The sequence below is a fragment of the Vipera berus genome (assembly GCF_964194415.1).
Source record: "Vipera berus genome assembly, chromosome: 2".
NCBI classification, from domain to species: domain Eukaryota; kingdom Metazoa; phylum Chordata; class Lepidosauria; order Squamata; family Viperidae; genus Vipera; species Vipera berus.
This window is the reverse complement of record NC_138203.1, coordinates 172369413-172383826: the sequence shown is the minus strand read 5'-3', so window position 1 is coordinate 172383826 and position 14414 is coordinate 172369413.

Here is a 14414-nt window from a genome sequence, read left to right as displayed (position 1 = left end):
ACTTGGCATCCCCTGGTCAACGGTGATGTCACCAGTTAATCCTTTCCAACGAGTGCAATGTGATTTCATCTAACTTCCCTCCATTTCCAAAGAACCCCTTTCCTATATCATGATGAAAAGCTAACAGGGAAAGGGTCTAATGAGATCCTTTTAGTGGAAAGTGTTCTAAACTTAGTTTTATCTTGCCTATTTTTGCATGTAAAGGGCAAGTTCGGAAAGCAGGGAAGTGGGCATTTTTGCTGGAAAGAAGCACCAAGTCTTCATAACAGCAGCAAAATTCTGTTATTCTGCAACTCACTTGAACTCTTTAACCTACTCTATCTAGCATAGAATGTTCCATGCATATGTTGTGGGTGAACAATCCATATCATAGCTACTTAAATGCTAAAATCTGGTTCTTACATAAGGCTGGGAGCAACCTGATGCAAACAGATCCCAGAGTCCTCTGTATCAGAAAATCTGAAGACCCTCCATTTTCATGATATAGTCAGAGAATCAACAGCCACTTTGTCTTTTTTTTTAAACTTCATTGTTTATATTTTTCTGCAGTCTATCATTTCATCTCATCTCGCCTCTGCTTTAAGTGATAAAACCTTCATCTGCATTATATATCTGTAAGTTGAAAGTTTTCAAGCTGAACTTCCTATAAATTTATTTTGGATGATAAGAAAATATCTTGGACTGATATGACCTAATTTTGTCTGAAGAGATAGATAGACAGATTCATTTTGTCATTCATTAATTTTGTCTGAAGAGATAGATAGACAAATTCAGACCTATCTTTTAATTATTGCTATTGTTATTATTGCTAATTATTACTTCCCAACCTAATTGAAGCTATAGGAAATAGCAACTGTAAACACTATCTTTTAAGCATAACACTATTTATATGCAGGATTTAAATTTAAATAATCTGAATCTGGTTTCAGCTGTCTTTTCATCTTTTCTTTTTTCAGAAATTGCAAGATCATCTCTTATTCCCATATTCTGCAAGTACTCAGCAAGTTAAGACTTTCTTTTTTAATATTTCCAAGTTTGACATTGTCTGACTCAATGATTAAGAAAATAATATTGGCTTAAAAGAAATAAAAAAAGAAAAAGTCCTTATTAGATGTTGGTTGTGAATTAAGAAGGATAATCCAGGATATATTAACAAATACAATGTATTCTTACGAACATGCTTTCTTATAAAGAATTTACATTATTTACATTATTAATGGATCTAAACAGAGAAATAATAGCTGCAGCTTTCAAGGAAATCTTTGTGAAATGATGGTCAAAGGTATTTGACTCAAGACAAATTATTCAGAACACATAAGAACTACTGAGAATTGAAACATAATTGCAAAAGCAATTTTCACAGTTGTTCATGGATTATATCACAGACACTTTGGAGATATTTTTGGGGAAAAACATTGTTATATTATGAATGTTAATATGAATTGAACTCAAATATTTTAACAGTGAGTCTGCAGAGGTTAAAGACATTTTACATGATAGTAGCTGCCAAAACTGCCTACTAGGTGAGAAATGGAATGAATCCCACCTCATTTTATAACATAAAATGAATAGAATGTGAAATAGCAGGCCATTGGGGTAAACTAAACTGACCAAAGTATATTAGTAATAGGAGAATAATAAAAATAGAATAGATGTCATACTCATTATTCACAAGTTTCCATTCCAACTTAATTGTGGTTTTATAAAAAAAACATATTTTACAATGTATGGCACTGAGTTTTAAACATATTTCACAATGCATGCCACTGAGTTTTAACTGGCCTAATATGCTGCGGTTGTGCTGTTGTGATAGAAAAGAAGAGAAGAAACGCATTTCCAGTGTTGAAGGGCAGCTATGTTGTCATAAGGGTAATGAGTTACTGTGGTGGAAAGATGTAGACAGCAATTCCAGAGGTCCAGCCTGGTATGTAGGTGTTGGGGATAGAGCTCTGGGGCAATGGGGGTGGGGGTCAGTTGGGGAACAGATACCCCACTCAGTTATTGAGGGACATGCTTCTAATTTGACCCACAATTGGAGAGAAAGAGAGAGAGAGAGAATGAGAATAAGACTGTGCAAAACAGAGCACTTGGAGAGAAAAGCTGGAGAGTAAAGTTACACCATTTTGCAGAGCAGTTGCTGCTATCCAGTAGGACACAGAGAAGAAAAGTCCTGGTGAGAAGCACTTCCAGAGAGACAGCATCTGTACCTAAGGCCCCAAATGGGAAGGCGAACCTCAGAAAATAGCTGTCATTGGCAAAGCACTGATGGTTGGGAAAGGGTTGGGCAGAAAACCCAGAGGGAGGTTTTACCCCCCCAATGGAGGAGAAGGTGATTGGCTGAGCAGATCTAGGAGAAGGAGACAAATGGGACTGAGCAGACTCGCTATACATTTTCTTTCTCCATTGATAGGGCCAGAAATGAGGGAAGGAAACAGAGGGAAGAGGGAAGAAGAGAAGTAATTAGCAGGACAGCTAGGTTTCTGTGTGTCCATTGCCATCCTTGCAAACCAAGATACATCTCCAGTTTAAAAGAACCTGATCATATTGTATCCACATCAGAAAAATCATCTGTCATTTTCATATCTTAGTGATGGTTTTTAAGTCCTTACATGGCATGGGTCCGGAATACCTCGGGGACCACCTGCTGCCGGCGTCGACTCCCCTCCGCCCCGTGCGTTCCCACAGAGAGGGGCTCCTCAGGGTGCCTCCAGTCAGAGAATGTCGACTGGTGGCCCCCAGGGGGAGGGCCTTCTCTGTGGGCGCTCCGGCTTTGTGGAATCAGCTGCCGGTTGAGCTCCGGATGGCACCGGATCTCCGCTCCTTCCGGCGTGGGTTAAAGACCCATTTATTTGAACAAGCTGGCCTGGCCTGATGGGGAATTACTTAGGGTTTTAATATTTATATATATATTTTATTGTTTTTATTGTGGGCAATAATTTAATTCTTTTTTAACTTTTGTACTTTTGTAGTTTTAAGATATGCCCTGTTCACCGCCCTGAGTCCTTCGGGAGAAGGGCGGTATAAAAATTTAATTAAATAAATAAATAAATAATAAATAAATATCTGTAAAATATACAAAAACCTCCCTCCAAACATGACATGCAAAATCCTTTTTAATAGAACTAAAGAAAATGAAGGACACCTGCAGAGTATTTTGCAAGTGAAAAATACAGGTGCTTATGCTATTTTATGACATAATACAATGCCTTCTAAATCCAATAACTCATCAGTTGGTGGATTTTTATTTACTGAAAAAGGGTATTTGAGATGGGTTGGTGATTTGTTCTCTTTCAGAATAAGCAACTTTATACAAAGCCAAACAGGGAATTTTTTAAAAAGGGAAATTCAAGGCATGAGGTAAGAAAAGGAAATGTAGCTGAATTGTCCATTCAGCTGTACACTCTTTCTCCTCATACATTTCTGTCCTTACAAAGCATCTTGCTTCGGCAGCACATATACTAAAATTGGAATGATACAGAGCATCCTTAGTACTATCCATCTATTCATCATCCATCCATCCATCCATCCATCCATCCATCCATTATCTATCCATCCATCCATCCATCCATCCATCCATCATTTTATACATTTCCTTTCTTCTTTAAAGTCTTCAACTTTTTCTTTATACCTTTATTTATTTTGCAATTTGATCCTCGTTGATTCTGTTTACACAACTGAAATTCCCTCAGAATACTTCTTTCCTACGGGCCATTCACTTACACATTCAGTCGACTTGCATTCATCTTTATCTCTTCTTGTGTTTCTGCCCGTTTTGTTACAGGGAAGTGATAACTGACTTTTTTTTCAGGGAAAGTAAGTTAAGTTTGATAGAAAACCAGCTTAAGAATTGTGTATGATAAGACAGGAAGATCAAATCACTGAAGAGATCAATGAGAATCAATTCATAGAACAAATACACAAAGAGGGAATGGGTTGAGAACATCAAGAAATTTGTGGTTGAATGAAAAAGATGTGATCCCAAAAAGAGTTATTACTCAATCAACCACGTCCATTGCACTGATCCCCCACTGGGGCCCCAGGCCAACTGGCAAAGCCATGCCTGTAGGCTCTTACGAAAAGTTAGAAGGTTTGGAGCCAACCTCAAATCGGGGGATGGGGCTAGATGTTCCAGATAAATGTAGATTTATATGTTTTATATTAAGTATCGATAAGGATTAACCAGCCTTTGGATTTGCAAACTGATCATAGCCTTGCAGTGGAATGATAGGGATCATATTTCCAATAAGCCTATAACCATTAGGGGTTAATTGCTAGGGAGGCATATAGCAAAATCCAGATATAGCAATTCCTGGGGGAAGTGTGAAGAAAGTCATTTCCTCACAGTAGTAAAAGGATAGTTAGGTTCATATGTAGATTGTAGGTGGCAGGCACCTTAACGGAGATGCAAAGAATAAAGGTGCTAAGTTGCCAAGACCAAAGGCCATTTACTCATGTTATCTAATTACTGCATCTCTAGGACATAAATTCATTACAACTTTGTGATACCTTTATGATTCTTTCCTTTCCTGTGTAAACTTTGTTTATTTCAAGGCCAGGGCCAAATAACACTGTATTTCCTTGCATGTTGTTGTTAGTTGCGAAGTCATTTCCGACCCATCACGAACCCATGGACAACGTTCCTCCAGGTTGTTCCTTGCATGGCAACACAATAATTTTGTTGCAAATTGTCCAAATGCTTTGGTTCTACCTAAGGGTGAACATTTTTTCTAAAACATCTCAAATCAGAGGGATCCTTACCACCAGGCATAGAGAAATGGTAGTGAGAAAATTAAAAAAAACCCTTAGTTTCAATATCATGATCCATTTTTTTTGCCTTGAAAGCAAGAAAATTAAGAAGAGAGCGTCCTCAATTAATCCTAGTTCAACTGAAATCTAAAAGTGAAATAATCTTACTTGTCAAGATTTCTATAATTTAATCCATTTCTTCTTCAGTAAATATGATCACAGAAGAATTCTTTGTGAGAATCATGTTTTCTGTTACAGTATGAAGTTTGTCCACAGAGGAAACTTTTAGAACTTACCCAAGGACAAGAATGGAAACTAATCAAGGAGAGAAGCAACCTAGAACTAAGGAGAAACTTCCTGACAGTTAGAACAATTAAACAGTGGAATGGCTTGCCTCCAAAAGTTGTGGGTGCTCCAGCCTTGGAGGTTTTCAAGAAGAGATTGGACAACCATTTTTCTGAAATGGTATAGGGTCTCCTATCTGAGCAGGGGGTTGGACTAGAAGACCTCAAAGTTCCCTTCCAACTCTGTTATTCTGTTATCCAGATCCAAATATTAACTCATTACTAAGGACCATTGAAGGGACACGGTGGCTCAGTGGGTTAGGACGCTGCGCTTGTTGATCAGATGGTCGGCAGTTTGGCGGGTTGAATCCTGAGTGCCGCGTAACAGAGTGAGCGCCTGTTACTCGTCCCAGCTTCTGCCAACCTAGCAGTTCGAAAGCACATAAAAATGCAAGTAGAAAAATAGGGACCACTACGGTGGGAAGGTAACAGCGTTCTGTGCGCCTTTGGCGTCTAGTCATGCCGGCCACATGACCACGGAGACATCCTCGGACAAACGCTGGCTCTTCGGCTTTGAAATGGAGATGAGCACCGGCCCCTAGAGTTGGAAACGACTCGCACGCATGTGCAGGGAAACCTTTACCTTAAGGACCATTAGTTTATGGGCTCTACATGGTATGCTGTTCTGAAAGCATCAACCCACCACATCTAAAGTAAAATCCAAGATCTATGAACATTAAATCAGGGCACTTTCTAAAAGCAGCTAATCAGAACATGCAGAAATACATAGTCATTTCAGACTAATTTCATTTCCATTGCAAATGAAACTATATTAAATAATAATAAACTGGGTAATCATTTTTTTAAAGTTTTAAATAACTCAGTTGGTCTTTTTACTCTATGCCATCTATCAATGTATTACCATTAGCTACATGTAAATACTGCTTATCATATGACTGTTAATCCCTTTGAAGCACTAAAACAGATGTCTTTTGCTAAATCTTCACTGTTTAAAACGTTATTGTTATCAGAATTATTAACAACACAGACCATTATTTTTCCTGTTAAAGCCAAGTGTTGTTCTTTATTACTATCTGAAAGCTGTTCTTTGACAGATGTTCACCAATTGTTTTCTGAGTTATTTAGGAGCTAAAAGATGTGTCAAGGACTGGAAGTATTTCCATTAATTATGCCTTCTATTGGATCTAGCTACAGTTTCCAAATTTAGGGATTTTCTAATGCTGATACTCCTTTATTAGTCTCTTCTGACCAGCCAGAAATCTGTACACTGAACAGATTCAAAACAGGAACTTTGGAATTAATTCAAAGATTAAAATCATTAAGGTTCAAGGTTCAACTGGATTTCCTGGGAGTTTGGAATAAATAATTCTAGTATAGAAAAACATAGCTTTCCCTCCCCCTCTTTTCTTACTTTTCTACCAAAATCTAATTATTAATGGTTAGGTCAGTGGTTGACCTTTGTTATTAATTGACCATGAAAACAAATGTATTGCCTTTGGAATAGTGGACAAAATGAAACCACTATGTCAGATAGTCTCTCTCTATACACATCCTAAGACTACTATTAATTTTTAATATTGTGGCCTGAAGTTGGTGTAGACTAGAAATTGAGAGACTGTGAATTCTAGCCGTGCCTTAGGCACAAAGCCAGCTGGATGACCTTGGAGCCAGTCACTTTCTCTCAACCCCAGGAAACAGGCAATGGCAAACCACCTCTGAAATCTTGACAAGAAAACTGGAAAGACTTGTCCATGCAGTTGCCAGGATTTAACACTGACTTGAAGGCATTAAAAAACAAATAATCAAACAATCAAACAAATAAACAAAAGACTTTTTGGGAGTACCCTTGTGCTCACAGGATGTTCCTACTTCCAGATCCCCAAGGAGAGAGTGCTCCAAGTTGAAATCAGATATCAAATCTCTACTCTTGCTCAGTCAGACCCTTCTTCTCAATTGAACCTCTGTGTGACATGAATACATAACAACAGCTACAGGAACAGATAGCCCACTAGAATCCCTATGGAAAAAAATGCTTTATTGATAGAACTCCTCTGATAGCGCCTTATCATATGAGGTGATTGGAGATTCCAGGAAAGGATGTGCATGCTGGCATGCAGTCCCTGAATTAACCAGGGTGGTTGGGAGGGGGGGAGGGGGGGAAGGAAAGGTTTATAACAGTGCCAGGCTGAGACATATACTGCAGGAGATGCTGGCAACACTTGTAGGGGAAGAGGGATTGGAAACATGAAGCCAATCCTCTCTTCCAGCCTTCTTTTCTCAGCTTATAACCAGATGGTAGGAGACCAGTCTTCAATTATTATTCAATTCACCACTTAGAATCAAAACAATTGAAGCAGTGTATAAACTTTCATAACGAACAAGTAGATAAATATTGCTCTATATTATCCACAAGTACCTTTGTTTTTTCTCCAACAGCTTCTATTAGTCTTTCTGTCAAATCCCACTAAGGCCACATGGATTTATTGAACGCTGGGAAATCTTCACTCTTTCTTTTCTCCAGTCCAGCACAAAAGCCCTTGCAAAGAATGTAGATATTATACACAATCACAACCTCAGCCCTCCTAATGGCAAGTGCTGGATTCAGAGTGCACTTTTAGGAAGAGCAGCAAAACAACCAATCAGAGAGCACCTGCAAACAAGCAGCCTTTTCATCCCTTAATAATACAAAAATATATCCCTGGCCTAGAATGCTTTAACTATTTTCTGATCTGTCCAGACATTGGGATACTCTATGCCCAGGTGCGATTATATGTTTTTGAATCTGTAAGGGTCATAAAGAACTGACAACCAATCAGCACTTGCCCTTTGTGGCCAACAACTGAACATTGAGAGCTGACAGCCAATCAGCACTGATCAATAACTGAGACCCTGGTCCCGCCTTCTCAGGTCAGAACCTAAATCCACATTCCTTTTTTTTTGTTTGCAATAATAAAAGATCCCACCCCCTCTTCTCATCATGGTTAAATCTCTTTTGCCTTCAAAATACTTAATGCTCACATGCTGTCACTGCCGCATTTCAATCTCTATAATTAATTAAACCAGCATACTGCTGTGACAGCTTCTCAGTTGATAGAAAGTACAGCTAGTGAAAAATCCCTTCTCCAGACAACCCCTTCAAGCAGTGGACAGTTTTAGTGGCATTTGCTGACTTGAAATGGCATTTTCCTGTTCAGTGCCACCACACTAGGATATGCTAAAGTTGTTTGTGTTTGCAAGCCCAATTATGATATTGTATGATTAAGTAGCAACTGTCTTTTTGTGTGGAAAAGCTCTTAATTGCTTGCCCCCTTCCAGCGAGGGCATCCCATGAGTGAAACTATGTTCAGAGGAACTCTGGATCCAAGGCTTTGCCTATATAAGCTGCTAAATAATTAAACTAAAGGAAGTTAATTCTTTCCACTTTAAATCTAAATAACAGTATGTGTAATCACACTTTTGCACATTAAATATTAAAGTATACCTTGAGGTTATATTTTAAGGAAGTGCTGTAATAAATGTTGGACAAAGAGTGAATACAGTTGAAGGACTCAAGAGAGAAAGCCGAACTTTTGAATAGAGACCACTAATTAATGAATAATATGGAGAGCAACAAACCTATAAATGGTATTACATGCTTCAAAGTTGCCAGAGGAGAACATTTTTACTGGAATTATGACTAATGAAAAAATGTGTACCATATACTCTCATTACTCTAAGAAGTTAATTAAGACAATCTTAGTGTAGAGAATTGGGGCTAATCATTTGTTATTAGCTGACCTTGCAGTCCAACTATATTTGATCATCTTGGACTAGAAATGTAGCATTGCTCAGCTGAGCTTTGTCCTAGAAGCAGAGTGTCCTAGACATTCTGGTTTTAGGATCCTAACCAGCAGGTTGAACAACAACAACAACAACAACAACAACAATCCCTTAGATCCAATGCAAACATTCTACTTGAAATTTTTTCCTTCCTTCCTTCCTTCCTTCCTTCCTTCCTTCCTTCCTTCCTTCCTTCCTTCCTTCCTTCCTTCCTTCCTTCCTTACTCTTCAAATTCATTATGGAAATGCACAGTCTCAACCAACCTTCCTTCCTTCCTTCCTTCCTTCCTTCCTTTCTTTCTTTCTTTCTTTCTTTCTTTCTTTCTTTCTTTCTTTCTTTCTTTCTTTCTTTCTTTCTTTCTTTCTTTCTTTCTTTCTTTCTTTCTTTCTTTTTTCTTCCTTCCTTCCTTCCTTCCTTCCTTCCTTCCTTCCTTCCTTCCTTCCTTCCTTCCTTCTTCTTCAAATTCATTATGGAAATGCACAGTCTCAACCAACCTTCCTTCCTTCCTTCCATCCTTCCTTCCTTCCTTCCTTCCTTCCTTCCTTCCTTCCTTCCTTCCTTCCTTCCTTCCTCTTCAAATTCATTATGGAAATGCACAGTCTCAACCAACCAACCTTCCTTCCTTCCTTCCTTCCTTCCTTCCTTCCTTCCTTCCTTCCTTCCTTCCTTCCTTCCTTCCTTCCTTCCTTCCTTCCTTCCTTCCTTCCTTCCTTCCTTCCTTCCTTCCTTCTTTCCTTCCTTCTTGTTACCCTGACCCTTTTAGGAGGAAGAAGAATGTATAAATACAATTCATAATTGTTAAGGAATTTGATGTGCAGAGATCTCCTTGTGCTACCAAAGAGTTGCACAGACAAGGAAGGGTACTGAGAGCAGCAAGAGTCACACAGTAAGAGTACACTGAGTTGTAAAAGCAAAAAGTATTTTACTTTGAGGTGGTGTAAGAACAAAAATGCACAGTCAAAAATAAACAGTCCAAGTCATAAACAATAGCAACAGTCCAAGGAGTAATCCAAACTACAAAGTCTTCTTACCGGTCCAGAGGTCAATACACAGTTCAGGTTTACAACAGTAGTAAACCAACAGCAGAGCAAAAACAGTAATAGTAGAGATCAGTGAATTCAGTGAGAGAGAGAAGCTACGTTCCTAGCTTCCTCTTATGGCCATGAGAACACTTACACACCCATTGGCCAATTAACAACTTAAAGACATAGCATTATGGTTAATATATTTTCAACCCAACATTGTAGGCTAACACCATATGCCTAACATTCTCCCCTTTGGGTAGAATAATATATAACTCTTACAATCTTATGCACATTCTTTCACAATTAGCATTGTGTTTCACAGCACTTTGTACCTTCGTAAAATGGTCTGCAATATTTACATCAGATGAACAATACTCTAGCTGTATTAATTTATCTTTGATACATTGTCTGACATTTAAATAATGAAGATCAGTATGTTTAGATCTTGTTCTTACTGCAGCATTATTTACCATCTTTATCGCAGCTTGATTGTCCTCATATACAATGAATGGATCATTTACATTTAAACCCATATCTAACAATAATTGTTTGTACACTAGCAGTTCTGTACATAACACTGATAGACATGAAAATTCAGCCTCCCTTGTAGATAAGCTTATGTGCTTTTGTCTGATAGACTTCCATCCAATCAAAGAATCACCCAACATTATAGCCAACCCTGAGGTAGATTTACGAGTGCTTGTATCAGAGGCAAAACTCGCATCTGCATATGCTGTAAGGATTAGCTCACGATTTGGCTCTAAATATAATGAGTAGTGGATAGTCTGCTTCAAATACCTTAATACTTGTTTAGCTGATTGCCAGTGTCTAACAGTTGGATTATTGTTGTACCTAGCCAATTGGTTTACACAGTAAGAAATATCAGTTCTAGTCCAATTACTCAGATACATAAGACTTCCTATCAAAGATTGGTACATAGTCTTATCAAATACAGGACTCTCAACATTAGTGTCCATAAAATCCATAGCCATCGGAGTTTTTGCTGGTTTACACATTTCCATATTGTATCTCTTTAATAACTGAGATATTTTACTGGCTTGTGAAATCTTAAAACCCCTATTCGTTTTCACAATATCTAACCCCAAATAGTGGCTTATTTTCCCAAGATTTCTAATTGTGAATTTATTTTGCAATCTTGAAATGATGGTTTGTGCTTCTAACTCAGTTTTTGTTATTATTGCAATATCATCTGTGAATAATAAAAGAAAAGATAATGCTCCGTTGTGATCTCTTCTAAACAAACAAGGATCAGCATTACTGGCTACAAAACCTAATGCACTCAACTCATTAACTATACATTTATTCCACTCATAGCCTGATTGTTTCAGTCCATAGAGGCTTTTCTTTAATTCCCAACAATCATGGTCTCTATCACTGGTCAATCCTGGTGGTATTCTTAAATAAATAGTATGTTGCAATGGAGCATGTAAATATGCAGTTTCAACATCTACATGGTTAACCATATATTGGTTTTTAGCCGCCCATACTAAAGCTGCTCTTAAAGTAGTTGCCCTCAGACTGGGTGCAAACACTTCGTCATAATCCTCAGTAGTTTGGGCAAAACCTTGTGCAACCAAAACGTGCCTTATGGGTTACAGTTCCATCTGCTTTTTTCTTAATTTTATATATCCATTTACAACCTATAGCTTGCTCACCAGGTGGCAGTTTTGCTTTCTCATAAACCTTAAGATCCTGCAAAGACTTCAACTCCCTGTGCATTGCAGCTTTCCATGATGCCTGTTCCTTTTCAGGATACATCCTGATCTCATCATAGTTAGAAGGTACTGAACTAACTTGACATATTATACTAGCTTCATAGCGATCAGGTGGACGTCTGATGCACGTTGAACGCCAAGGAATTACAGGGCTTTGAATTTCTGACTCCTCACCTTCCTCTGATTCCTCTTTTATCTCCCCTATCTCCTCTTCATCTTTTATATTTACAGGAGATGTATTATCATTACTAGTTACATTATCAGAGGAGTCCTCAAACACTAGAGGATCAGTATTAACAGTTTCTTGCTCTAACCTATCCCAACCAACGTGCTCAAGGAATTTTGCACTAGTACTGTTATATACATTAGTTGTGCCTCGTTCCCAGAAACAATATGATCTATGATTAGCTTCATAACCTACGAAGTATAATAGCCTAGCCCTATGTTGGCCTTTACTCCTGAGTTGTGTAGGAATGTGGACCCAAGCTGGGGTGCCAAACGTGTGCAGGTAATCAAGGTTTGGTTTTCTACCATGCCATATTGTATATGGTATTTTACCAGTAGAAGTATTAACAACTATATTCAGAACATGGTTTGCACATTTTGCTGCCTCCCCCCACAGTTTATCTGTTAAGCCAGAATCTTTTAACATGGTTCTCATCATGGCTTGTAACGTTTGCCCACGTCTCTCAACAAATGCATTATGTTGAGGCCTATAAGGGGCTGAACGTTTATGCTCAATGCCAGCAGATTCTAGCATATCAACAAAACGCTTATTTGTAAATTCAGTACCATTATCAGTAATTATGCACTGAACCTTTCTCTTTGTTTTCCTCTCAACGAATTTGAGCCAGTTTGCAAATTGTTGGAAAGTATCTGCCTTTGACTTAAGCAGATAACAAAATCCATATCGAGAGTAATGGTCAAGTATACTTAAAACATAACATGACCCTCCTAAACTTGGTTTCATGGGTCCAATTAAATCAGCAAACACAACTTCCAAAGGTACAGTTGTTTTGAAACCGTTTAACCTGTTTGCAGGAGTTGCCTTACTCTTTTCCTGATTGCAGGCATTGCAATTCAAATACTTACTACATGGCTTCAGTTTAATTCCCTCTACTAACTCAACTGTTTTACGCAGTGAGTTAAAGTTTATATGCCCTAACCGCCTATGCAATAAATGTATACACTCATCATGTGGCTTCTTGTTCTCACATATCGAGTTAGCTTTTACTGTACTAACTTGGTTACTTGTGAGAACGAATAAACCATTTTTCAAATTAGCAGTTACACAGGTTCCATTCCTCTCAATAGTGTATTGCTCCCCTCTGAATGTTACCACAAACCCAACTTTAACCAATTCCCTTACAGATAACAGGTTGAATCTTAGTTTAGGTATATATAACATAGGTAACTGTTCATCAATGCATGGACAATAGGAATTACCTTCACCAGAAGCCTTCATCCTCCAACCATTGGCCAGTGAAACATATTGGTTGCTGTTTTTCATATTAATAAACCTCTTTTTCACTTTAGTAATGCATTGGGAAGCCCCATTATCAACAACCCACAATTCATTATTTCTGGATGTTGGTTCACCAGAAACAGTCAAACCAATGCCCTTCTTAGCCTTCCCACTGTTATTTACATTCTGTTTTTTACCCTTTCTACAGAATTTGGCTATATGCCCTCTAGCCCCACAAGAATAACATTTCTTGATGTTGTAAGCAGTGGTAAATGGCTGCTCCTCTCGTGGCTGTGTCTCTCTCAGCTGGTCTCTGTCACGCCTCCTTCTGGACTCTTCAAGCAGTCTCACAGTAATGTTAGTCAATGTCAGTTCCTCTCTGGTCAGGACTTCCAAAGAAGAAACATACCCATCATAACTTTCATCCAAAGATGACAGAATAATGTAGACCTGATGCAACTCTGAAAAAATCAGCTCCTTTTCATGAAGCTCTTGAAAAGTTGCCTTCATGTAGTTTAAATGGGTCAGCATATCTCCATTCTTCTGCAGACGAGCCCTAAACAGCTTACGTGTAAGGTGTATATGTGCACCCACACTGTCTCGAACATAAAGCCTTCGCAAAACATCCCAACACCTAGCAGCAGACTCCTCACCACAAATATGGACATGCTGCTGGTCATTCAGTGTTAGCCCAATAATGCAAAGAGCTTTCTCATTGCTACGTTTAAAGTCGTCTATCTTCTTTGCATCCTCTTCATCATCTGGATCCCAAGCAGTAGTATCTGGTGGGTTATCAACAACAGTCCATAGTCCTTCCTTGCGCAAAAGCAAGCAGCATTTCGTGGACCAGGAAACATAGTTTGTCCCATCCAACCGGGTTATCCAGGAGATGCCTGACAACAGTTCTTGTGCCATTTTACACCAAATAGCTAACACAAACTCAGCTAGGATACTGTGTGAACTAACTCTCAGTACAGGCCTGGGCCCATAACCAGTGTTAAGGAATTTGATGTGCAGAGATCTCCTTGTGCTACCAAAGAGTTGCACAGACAAGGAAGGGTACTGAGAGCAGCAAGAGTCACACAGTAAGAGTACACTGAGTTGTAAAAGCAAAAAGTATTTTACTTTGAGGTGGTGTAAGAACAAAAATGCACAGTCAAAAATAAACAGTCCAAGTCATAAACAATAGCAACAGTCCAAGGAGTAATCCAAACTACAAAGTCTTCTTACCGGTCCAGAGGTCAATACACAGTTCAGGTTTACAACAGTAGTAAACCAACAGCAGAGCAAAAACAGTAATAGTAGAGATCAGTGAAT